Here is a 12,332-nt window from a genome sequence, read left to right as displayed (position 1 = left end):
AAGGGACTCAGTCTCCCTGGAGCAAATGTTCTTGTAACTGGCTAGAAGTAAACCAGACTCTCTCTTTTGCAAATAAAGTTTATGAACCTAACTGAAAAATCACAGCCACAAGCTCTCGAGTGCAGAAAAAAACCTTGCCTTTCGTTCTCAGCTGCAGCGGATTTAAAGTGTTTTCCTTCTGCCTGCTTCAGCTGCCCCCCCACCCAGTGTGCTGGCTTTCTTGGGGACTGGATGGTGGTGTGTGTATTGTCTCGGCCTAGGCATCTGTTGCAGAAACGTTCAAATTCTCGCTGTGCTGTGAAGGTCCCAGAAGGGCCAATCATGCAGCAAGGGGCCCAAATACCAGCCCTGGGATTTGGGATGCTGTCATGCTGCCTTTTCCCGGGTAAGGCAGTACATCCAGTTATAACCCGAGATGCGTCAGTGAGAGTCTTAAGAGGTACAAGAACGTGATCTATTATGATTTTCCTTAAGGAAGAAAGGTGCCACATATTTCCACTCCACTAAGTCTCCTGTTCAGCCTAGAGAGTGGGAGCATGATGCTGGAACTCTGAGGGAGGGTCAGTTAAAGTTGCGCTCCAGGAGCGCAGGTCTGATGGAGGCTGGCAGGGTACTCACTGTCTGTGGTATGCAGTGGCTGTGAGCTACAGCCTCTGCTGCCTGCCTGTCTGGGTACATGTGCTGGTCCTCAACCCGTGCCTTGCAAATGGCAACAGCATGCTTTGATGGTTGCTAAAGCTGTTCTTCCTCTCCCAGCACGATGCGTCTTAATCCAGTCAAAACTCCCAAGGATGCTGCCCTAAATGCCTCTGTGGCCCTTCCATTAATAACCTGCTATTTGTATAGTGATCTAGCACCTCTTTCTCCTGGCTGTTGGTCTAACTGTGCAGCAATAACTTCCACATAATTTGGTAATTAGAGAAAGAGGCTTGGAAAAGGAGTAAGTTAATTACAAAATAGATCAATATTCACAAGATGAACAGATTTCTTTAATACATTTTCAGCTTTACTGTGACACTGAAGGTTAATATCTGCACAAGCAACTGGAGTAGAAATCTGAACTTTCAAGAGCCATTAGCAGTTTTAAACTGAGTAGCAGGAAGAAAAATCTGCTTCCTTCTTTTATGTGATGCTGCATTGTTAAACCAGCTTTCTGATGCTTTACAATTGGTAAGCTTTGCAAGGCTTTCACTTCACTGTAAAAAAAGGAACATGAGATAGCAAAAAACCAGTTGTGGTTAAAGACTCCGAAGTTCAGATACTCGATTGGAAGATTTCTGAATAGTGGTTTTAGAAGTCTTGAAATCCTTGAATGGCAAGCAAAAGCTCATCTTGTTTTTTATTCCACAGTGTGCCAGGACAGAGACTTGTCTGCTCTGAAAGAAATTCTTCATGATAAAGATGATCCTTCCTCTCCCAAGTTCTTGTAGGGCTTTGGTGGTATTAGCACTAAGGTAAATACTAGAAAAAGTTAGATCTTCCTTGCTGGCTCTTAATCTCTTTTTATCTTAGCTGTGGGCATACAGAACAGCTTGTTCCCATTTTCTTTTCAACATGGTTTATGTATTTGAAGAGCATCTCCAGACAGTGTAGCTTTTAGGCTAAGGACTGAATCCAGCAACTCTTAATTTCTATATGAAATTCAATACTCTTAAGTCATTTCTCTACATCTTGCTTTTTGATTTCTGTTCATTTTGAGAAACTTGTTTTTCTCTGAATATTGTTCATTTCGGTCTTTATGATATTGCAGGCTATCGTGATACTAACATAGTACTTGGATTTCCTTTTGCTACAATCTGGCCTTGAATGCTATAACATTCTCTAGCATTGTCATCATCAGCAATTAGAAGATTTCTGTTATAATTTTAAAGCCCATGCTAAATTAAGGAGGGAAAAAGACCCAACCAACCACTGCTAGTTATGTGTGCCTGATACTATCCTTCTCTACTGACAAAGTAGGCACTGGGAGTGTGCAAAAATGAGACTGTACTGTATCCTAATGATGTGGACCAAAGGGATCTGAGCTAAGAGCATCCTGGAATGAAGAGTCAAGGGCTGCTGTGAACTTGTCTGGATCCTCGTTGTCTGGGATATTTGTGACAACAGCAGGCAGTTTGTTTGGAAGTACCTTGTAGGCATTGATGTCGGTCAAAACTGAGGAGGTGGAATGTGCCACGTTCTCTTGTGCTAGGAAGCACATAATATGCTTTTTTCCTACCTTTTTTCTATGTGGAGAAATCAATGATCAGCCAGAGTTGACAAGGCAGCCTAAGCTAGGGGTCCAGGAGGAAACCTTTTCCTGTTTTCAGAAGCACTGAAGTGCACCTCACCTCTCCTGCCATGCACTAGTGAAGACTGGATGGTAGCTAGTGCATGCAGGCATTTTCTGTGTATCCCAACAGTTCTGTGTGTAGAAATAGGTAGTATCCTCCACCAAGCCAGGAAGAACTTAGAGAGTATCAGAAAAGCCTGTGTCATTCAAGAGCCTGTTTAAAGTTCCTGTAGGTGTGTACTGAGTATGAAGAGTCCTTTAGCTGTTACAGATGCCAGGAGCCAGCTCAACTGCAGAAGACTAGACCTGAGATATGCTGCTAAGAAAGTAAATGCCATATGCTCATGAAGAATTGAAGTGCTGCTCTGGTTCCAGGGCTTTGCTGCAAGGCAAAGGCAGAGGTTGCTACATAACTGATTCTCTGGGTACAAAAGAATCTGTTAAAGTCAGTAATGTATCCTGTCCCAGTTCATTACTAAACTTAGTGAGCCATTATCTTCCATTTAGTAAGTTGTCTACCTCTCCTTAGCTCTTTCAGCTGAATACTGTGTGCCTTGTGGTCCTACCAGCAGTTGGTGTGACCAAAGTTACTCTACCTGAATGTAAATGAAGAGGTTTCAAGATTATCTCTAACAGTGGATTTTCACTGCAGATGATGGGTTTGTCACAATCATGTGGCTGTCTTTAGTGGTGGAGATCACCACGAAAGATGAAAACATGGGAGCAGCATGTCCTTTGCTCAGAACCTCTCATAGTCCATTGATGAAATTGTAAGGAAAAAACCCTTCAGTATGGATATTTGTGCCTGCCAGCAAGGTTAGGAACTGCTGAGGGGGAAGGATGGAAGTGTATGGGTGAAGCTTCCTGCTTACCCACCAGGGTTTTCATCTTGTTCTTTCCTGATGCCGTGCAGAGCAACTGATTCAGTCGGCAGGATGAAGACAAACTGGCTTCTTTAGCTGCGCTGACTGTGTCTAAACAGAAAGTGAAGTGAGCCAACGCTGGAGTCAGATGTAAATGAGGATTCAGCAGATGTGTGTTTTTTTGGAACTGAGATGGGACAGAAGAATTCCAGCCAGAGCTGCAGAGGGGAAGGTATGCCATTAAAACCAATTAGCCAGAGCAGACTTGGGCTAGCCTGTAGGAAAGGGATTCCTAAGGATTTAAAACCTCCTGAGCACAGAAGATAAAAGTGCAAAATAGAAAAGATGAAGACTTTGGGAACAGTCTGTATCTTAGGATGGAGAAGGCCTGTGGTGGGTTTGTGTGGTGGGGTTTTTGGAAGCGGGGGAGGGGTCTACAGTGGTGGCCCCTGTGAGAAGCTTCTCAAAAAGCGGCTCCAAAGAACCTGCCTCTGGCCAAGGCCAAGCCAATTAGCGGTGGTGGTCACACCTCTGCGATAACATATTTAAGAAGGAAAACCTGAGAGGGGGTGGGGGACTTGTGAGGAGGAGTTATGAGAAGGACACCTATGCGAACAGAGGTCAATGGAAGGAAGGAGGAGGAAGCCGGGAAGGTGCGCTGGAGCATGAAGCCCCCCCTGTATCCCATGGTGAGAAGTCAGGGCCACCTCCCTGCCACCCATGGAGGTCACTGGAGGAGCCGGGATTCACCTGTGACCTGTGGAGGGCCCTCAGGACTCTGTGGGAAGAAGTCGTCCCTGCTGTTGTAGTTTAGTACTGGGAGGACTGCAACACGTGGAGGTGACCCACTCAGAGCATCTTGAGAAGAATGCATCCTGTGGGGAGGACTCACGAAAGAAAAAGTTTGTGGAGGACTGTCTCCCATGAGAGGAATGCCACGTGGAGCAGGGGGAAGAATGCAGAAGAGTGCTTCCCCCCCACCTTGGAGGAAGAAGCAGTGAACTGACTGCACCCCCCAACCCCTGCCCCTGCACCACTGGGAGAGGAGGTAGAGATACCGGGAACAAAACTGAGCCCAGAAGAAGGGAGGGATGGGGGGAGGTGTTTGAAGATACGGTAACACTTCTCACTGTCCCACTTTTTCTGTTAAGTGTCGTTATTTTTAGTGTTTTGAATTAAAGTGATGTCTTTTTTCTTCCCCTAACAAGCCTGTCTTTTTTTGCCTGTGACCGTTAAAGGGTGAGTGACCCCTCTCTGTCCTTATCTCCATTCCTGAGCCTTTTGATTCATCTTTCTCCTTCCCAGCACTGCGGGGGAAGGGGTGAGTGAATGACTGCATGGTGCTCAGTTGCCCTGTGGGCTCAAACCATGACAAGGCCTAACAGCTAATTTTCTGGGGGGTGGAAGGGCAAGAAAAGTATACAAATATCTCTAGTAGAAGAAAGGCACCCAGATAACTACCACCTGCATGCGTTGCTATCACCGGCACGCAGAGCACCCCTGATGCTGGGCAAGTCACCTCTGTTGCACCTATCATGGGAAGCTGTAGGAGGGCAGTGCAAGCTGCCCTTGGGTGATCACCATTTGGCAAGAACAAGCCGGAGGGAAAGAGCTTTATAGAGATACTGACCTCTCACAAGTCTGTATCTGTATAAAGCTCTGGTGTAAGTACAACTATGCTCCATTTCTGTATTCAGAGCCATTGCAGAGCATTTTGGTGCCAGAGCTGAGCCTGCTGCCCTGACCTCTGTGGCTTCTCCCCACCGCTGCAGCATTCTGTTCACCCTACCGCTGCAGAGCCACCACCCACTTCCCCACGTAGCAGCAGCTATTGGGATTTAGGAGAATTTTGTCTCCATTTAATTCTCCTTACAATCCTCCTTTGCTATGGGTCTGCTCATGTTTCTTACCTTGGGTTGTGCAAGTCCAGAGAAGCCCAGATTTGCAGAACCACTTGCTGTTTCAAACAGGCTGGAGTTCAAGAAGTATGATGTCATGAGTATTCAGCAATGCACAAGATCCCTTATTAATGACTACATTTAGATTCCTTCTCCATCACAGCTTTCTGTTTGCAAAAGAGATTATGGAAAAAGTCCATATGAAGTCTATGAAGTACTTGGTACTGTAGTGGTGTCATGAAAGGAGCCATCAGGAAATGAACAATACTGTATCCTACTGTAGCAGGATTTCAATAATAGGTAGTAAATGCGGTCAATAAATAATGGCAATAATGGAACTGCAGGTATCAACTGGCACTTGTGTCAACAAGCCAGTGGGGTATGTGAGAAATGCACAATGTTTCCTGGGGCTGCAGGCACCCACCTTGCTCCTACGTGTATAACAGTCTTGGCTAAGGCTGTCCAATTATGCTCAGCTGTGCAGTAAATTCAGAGCTGTATGATAAGAGATAATAAGTGGGATATAAGCAAATAGTAATTTATGACAGAGAAAGTCATTTTACTTTGGGCTTAACAACACTAGCAGGCATGAGAAGGAAGAGAATCTTCTCAGACCAGATGGGACTCCATCGCCTTACTCTTCTTTGTTCTTCACAATCCAAAAGAGGCTGAAATACAAGAATGTTATGTACGAGCGTATCTATAACATAGAATTCACCTAGGTCTGAGTTTGACTAAAGAGCACACAATCTATTCAAACAGTATAGAAGAAGAGATAGGAACTATTCAGATTAATATTAAGAGAGGAAGGCAGGCCTACTGTGACATCATTGAAATTTCTTCCTGAAACATGGTTCAGGTAACAAATGTGAGCATCCCACTTCAATGCAAGGTAAGATGTTGGCACCAACAATTAACACTGAGCTTTGTTTTGGGATGTTGGGCAACCCAGGTGTCTGTACCAGTGGCAAGCTTCACTCTCTCTTTCCTGAACCCATCACCTGCCCATGCAGGGCCTGAGACAGGCTGCAGGGTCTGTCAGCTCCTGATAACTGAACAAGAAATGTTTTCTAGAGAAGGGCTGCATTCCCCAGCTACCTCAGAAGTGAGAAACACTGCCCATGGAATTATTTTGCTGCCTCATGAGAATTTAGAGAGTGGATAGTCTTAGGCCAGGCTTAAGTCTGAAATGTCACTTTTGCAGCCAGGCCACTTAAGAAATGGCCATTGTGGATTTTCCTCTCCAGAACTCTTTCTCCTTAACAGACCACATAAGGGTTATCAACAAGGCTTTCTGTTTAGTCAGAGATTATTGGGTACGTTTTCTCACTACACATCAGTAAAATATGTTCCTCCTTTTTTCACAATATTATAACCTAAATATAGTGAGGTAAATGTAATTTGGGATGGTGATTGCATCATTAGTAAAAGGGGAGCCAAGATGGACTGAATGAAAGGATGCTGTGAGAAAGGAATGGGATGTGAAGAGCGACTACTGGGTGCAGAAGAGAGAATGCCGTGAACCAGCAAGAATATAGATCAAGCAAAACAGACTGAAGAGCAAAGGAGGGAAGATAGTAGGATATGATGAATCTAACATGTAAGACAGACAGTTGTTCTGTAGCCCAAATTTAAAGGCAAGAGCTCATGAAAACCTTCATCTGTGGAGAGGGAAAGAAGATGGGGGCTCCATGGTCTGCAGAGAGAGGTTTTCTCAGCAATGATGTACTGGATGAATGTGAAGAGGTGAGACAAGCAGGCCAAGGAGAAAAGAATTGTATCAGGCAAGGCAAAAGGATATTTTGGTACTCGATTTTGCAAAGGTTTAACGAGGTTTAGCTGTAATATAAGGAAATTGTGCCATTTGGATGCTACCTGCTTCCGTGGCAGAGGATGTGCTACTTGCTCCATCCCCATCTGCCTACAGTCAGAGCTGTTCTTATCCTCCATAACAGTTGCCAGCCTCAATCAGCAATAATTATCTGTACATGACCTAGCACTGTGACTGCTTGATTTTGTTCATCTGAATTTCTGGAGATTAAGTAAAATGTAACTGTCAGTGGATTTCTGTGTTTCTACTGTTACATAGCTGGTAAAGATGCTGTGTTGACAAATGACAGGGGAAAAATAAACTATGCTCTGCTAATTGCAGATTTCAGAGGATAGGAATTGAGACGTTTTTCTCTCTTAAAAAAAGGTTTACTTATTAAATATAGTACCAATGCTCAGCAAATTAAAGACCACTCTCAACATCTTTTTTCTTAAGAAAAAAAAGGCCAATATACCGAACAGCAAAAAAATTCCATGTCTTCTCCACCTCCTGCACCCACAAATGCATGTCCTTAAGAAAAGCAGATTTACTGTTTGGCTTCAGGCCAAGGCATGGATGTGGGGAGCTGAGCTCTTGTCCTTTTTCTCAACCTAAACGGGGGAGGGAGAAACCAGTCCTGGTTCCCTCCGGGCTTTTTGCCATCTGTCTCTGCCTCCCTGTTTCTCCCACAGCCTTGTTTGCCTCCTGTGACGTACAGAACATGTGTGGATGCAGATGCCAGACTCTGACTTGCCGAGAGCTCTTTTTTGACCAGGGGCCAACCTCGCAGCTCACATAATTCCTTTATGAATCCTAAGCACGTACCATCTTGTACAAATACTGATGTGTCTTGGTCCACCACCTGATTTTTATATAGGATCTTCATCAAATGCCTCAATGAATGTGTGTGTCCACCTACTTCATAAAACTATGTAAGTGCTACTGGGGGATATTTCCACAGATTATTAAAAAAAAAACAAACCAACATAAATTTCGATGTGCTTTAGCATGTGTGTGTGTGTTTGGGATGGGACACTTTGCTCTGCATTGCCTCCTAAGTGTGCTGGTGGTCAGGGTAGTACTCCCGTTTCATTTTTAGGAGAAAAGTAATTTGTTAGGCAAAAAAGAAAAAGAAGAAAACAGGTTTGGGTTTGGGGGGTTTTTTTGGCTTGGGGTTTGTTTTGGTTTTTTTTTTTTTCTGGTTAAGATTTATTTCAAACACTACCTGAAAATACTGAAATATTGCTCTGAGTTGCACCAACTACTTGGTAATACCTTTCTTTGTCCTGTCTTTGCATTGACATCTGATTCTTAACTGAGCCAGTTCTAACTCAGTTTTTGTGACTTGTCTTGCAATTAAGGCATCTTGTTGGTTGATTTTCTTGTCAGTAGAGATCTTAAAATGACTTTCAGGTGGTACTCCTCCCTCCCCTACAACTGTCCAAACACATTCTATGTCACCCTGTTTTTCTGGCAGAGTCCCCATGGCCACGGACGGCCTCATGGGTTTAGGGGAGTTTGCCTTCTCATTGTTTTCTCCATCCTCCTTTAGTTTAAACAGATCTCTGGGAATCTGAAGATTCAGCTCCCTCAAACTCAGCTCTTCTGCTTTCTGAACAGATAAAATGGGCAGAGCTTCATCCCCATGTTCCCACCTTCATACTGCTTTGGAAGTAATAAAGATGACAATTTTTTTAAGCTTTTTGACAAACGGTGCTTCAAGGCATGTGAATGCTTATTTGACTTTTCCACATTAGTAATGGTGGCATATTTTTAAATATTACTGTCCTCCTTTTAGCTGAAGAATATTCTTGTAATGCCATAATATCTTACTTCTAAGATGGGGAAGAGAAACTTCAGCCTGGGCACACTGTTCAGAAGTCTGTAGCTGCATACTTTTGAAATATCTTTGTTTTAATGAAAATACATTGATTAAATTGTAAATTAAGCATGAATTTTGATTTCAGTTTTTCTTAGCATATTTTCAGTTCTCTGGACTGCAGCTAAGGACCATGTGCTTTAGCTGAAAACAGATTTTTTGTATGTGTTTCAGCCATTTTATTCAGACTTTGGTGTGCCTGAAAAGTGCTGGGTATGGGATCCCATGAACTCTCCTCCAGTGCTTTCACTCACATTGGTATGCTGTTTCTCACTATCACTGATTTTGGTTTAGACTGCCATCTCCAGTTCATTCCTGATATTGTTTAATATGCATCTGATATGTTTAATAAGTGCACTATATGCATATGTATTTATGTGTATATAGATACACGTGTAGATATATGCATGCATGTATACGTTGTTCAATATATATCTAGATTAAAAAGTGTTGGGCATAACACTGCTTAGCTGGATTCAATTGCTAACCAGGCATCAGCTGAAGGTCAGAGGGATGCCTGGCTCCTCTGAGCCAAGTTGATGTTTCCCAGCACTCACAGATGTCTGGAGCCAATGTGGGTCTTGTTCATGCCCTTTCTGAACGTCCTCAACAAATGCGCCTGGCCATCCCTCTCGACTGCCAAGAAACCTGATGCAATCTTATTTTATAACTGGGCTCCAAGGAGACTGTACATTGTGGGCCTAGAAAAAGTTATTGATCTCTGAAATGTTCAGACAGAAGATATTTTAAGGTTTATTTTTAAAAACCCCACACATTTAAAACCCTACTACTTTGGTTCTTGACCCATAAAAAGATCAGATGGGCAGAATTTTTAAACTAGACTTTTTCTGCATAGAGGTCCCATCTATTCTTTCTTACTTGCCAGGACCCAAGTTCAAGAGCATTTCTTTCTTCTGGAAAAAAACAGTAACTTCAGTGTACCTCATGTTTAGTAACTGCCATTGCTTCTACTTCCTGATTTCATTTAGCGAAGTCATCAACAGTCATATGAGAAACTAGGAAACCTGAACTCAGTTTATAGCAAACAAATTAGTAATGTTCGCACTTACAGGTATCATTTTGAGGTAGGAACTGGGCTACCTGAGGGGTTGTGTGAGAGAACACTTAAATGAGTGGAATAATTGAGTGGAAAATCTTAGCAGAAAGGTAAAAGACTCTTTTCAAAATTATTTTTGTCTAGTGATCACTTCAGGTGTTTTCTGTTATGTCTTGACTTAGCAAATGAGTGCCTGGAGACACTTAATAGAATTGTGTCTCTTCATACTACTGAACAGTTTGCTTCTTTGACTTGTGAAATACATGTTTTAAAGCTTTGTATTAATATTTGGCACTCCTTTCGAACAGAACTGAAAGAGGAGAGAGAATTTGTGTTAAACAGAGCCTGAACTGTGAACTTGTCTTGAATGTCAGCTTAGGTGCTTCTTTAAGAGGGACAACAGGAATGGAATTTGTCATAGGAGTGCACCAAGCTAGTCATGAGTCAGATACCCTAATGGGTAATTGCTCTCCACCTCATACAAACATTTGGGTTTGGAGACATGTTTTTTCTTTCTTTCTTTTTTATTAGTATCATCATCATCATCATCACCATCATCATCATCTTCTGTGTGTAGCACCCAATGGGAAATCCACTGAAGTGTGCTGCTGGGAGCCTGAGGAGCTAGACTCTGTTGGCAGCTTGGATTTTAAATACTTTATGCTCACAGTAAAAACATTGGAGACCCAGGAGCGAAATGCATGAAATTACTGCAAAATATTACTAAGTGCTCTAATTCCAGGGTAAAAAATAAACAGGGGTGCTTAAAGGAAGAAAGGCATAAAATTAATAACTGTGCTTTAAGTGGGCATAGTTCACAGTGGTTTGGTCTTCTAGTAATACAGGGGATATAAAGAAAGCATAGCTGAAGAAACCAACACAGTCCACTCTAGTCTTTCAATAAGAGACAGTTTAGCAGAATGAAAAGGAAAAGTTGTTTATAAAAATAAATTTTTTAAAAGCCCCATAAACCACCTTGTCTTTCATACATAGAAGGAATTGATCAGTTAGTTTTATAATATAAATAATAATCTGAAAATTAGAATATGTAGAGGAAAAATTATAAAAGTGAAAAAATTGCTTAGTGTTTTGGGTTTTTTACTAATACATAAAAGAAAATGAGATGCATATTTTGATTTATGAATAACTACATGATGGAATAGTGTTGACTTTTTTCAGATGTTACTTACATGTTAAGTATTTCTTGCCTTTATAACTCGAAGGGGAAGCTGAAATATTTGAAATGTGGTTTTCGTTGGTATGTAATTAAACTATAAATGACCTTTTTGCAGTTAATCAGTATAGTCTAATTTTTAAAGTTTTGTGACTTATTAGCAGGAAAAACTTCTATCAGTCTTGCACCAATATTCCACTATGGGGACCACAGTCCGTTAATCAGAAGATACTGTCACTGTCAAATGCATAAGACACAGCCAGTGTTCCCCACCCAGCATCAAGTCCTGTAGCATAGTCTGGAAGAACAAATTTGGTGCCTTTGCTACCATGACAAGGTATCAATTCGTACAATTACAGATTTATTTTGGTTTAAGGTCTTTAGGTATTGTAAACATTCTGGAAAAGCTACTATGTTTTTCTCCATGATGACCTTTTCCTTGGCAGACTAGAAAATCTCAGGACAGAGTGGCTACTACCAGCTGGAAAAATTCTCCAGGATTTTTTGTTCTTTTGATGTTGCTTAAGAAATACTACCTGTTTCTTTAAATGCTGAAAAGTATTATCCCAATCCATACAAATTGTGGAAACACAGGAGAGAGATCCAAACAAATGGCAATAAATGGTGTCTGTCTACTTAAATGTTTGTAACCCATGTAACATCAAAAAAAGTAGGGATCAGTTGTGTTAACTGGCCTCTGAATTTTTGTAACATGCTCTTAATCTTGTGTCATGAAGAAATACCTCATCGAGAAAGTCATGAAGGAAGAAAACTGTATTTCACAAAAGTACAATTTTATGACTTGAAGATTATGCTTTATCGACACTATTTTAATGACACATATATATTTCTGCTGCCGTATAGTATCTTCCGGGGGGGGGGGGGGGGGGGAAGTTTTACAGTTCAGGACTCTGCTGGGCATTGTACACACAAATGCACACAAGCAAAACTGTAGTTTTACGCCTGTGATATTATCCTAGCAAGACGCTTAGGCAAGTAAACTGCTAAAAAACATCCTACATGAGCCCTTTTTAGGTTTAAAGTCCTGTTGCATGGTGAAAATACCGCCTGAAATTCTTGTTCAAAATCGTGAAGACGTGAAAAAAAAGTTGCACGGCCTTCTCCCCCCTCCCTTCTCCACAGCCTCTCGCTGTTTCCCCGCATTTCATCATGCAGCTGCTGCCACCGCAGCACGTCCGCCCGGCCGTCCGGGTGTGGGGACCGCCGGACGAGGCTTCTGGGCTCCGCTCTCCCTTCCCCGCCCTTCGGGGCGGCGGGGCGGGGGGGGCGAGTTGCAACCGAAGTGGCTTTGCCTAACAGCACGCCGGCTCAGCCGGAGGTGCGAGGGGACCGCGGAGGAGCCCGTTGTAGCCGGCCGG

The 12,332-nt window shown here is 42.6% G+C and overlaps 1 long non-coding RNA gene across 1 annotated transcript; it reads left to right on the top strand.

Moving 5' to 3' along the window:
* The first annotated feature begins 1,355 nt into the window (after nt 1–1,355).
* LOC141943692 (uncharacterized) lies at nt 1,356–4,338 on the top strand. Its single transcript, XR_012629034.1, has 2 exons — nt 1,356–1,454; nt 3,186–4,338. It is a non-coding gene; the product is annotated as an uncharacterized LOC141943692 (long non-coding RNA).
* The last annotated feature ends 7,994 nt before the right edge of the window (nt 4,339–12,332 follow it).

Source organism: Strix uralensis, chromosome 5 (genome assembly GCF_047716275.1).
Source record: "Strix uralensis isolate ZFMK-TIS-50842 chromosome 5, bStrUra1, whole genome shotgun sequence".
Lineage (NCBI taxonomy): Eukaryota > Metazoa > Chordata > Aves > Strigiformes > Strigidae > Strix > Strix uralensis.
The sequence above is the reverse complement of the archived record's forward strand: the minus strand, read 5'-3'. Positions and strand labels throughout refer to the sequence as shown.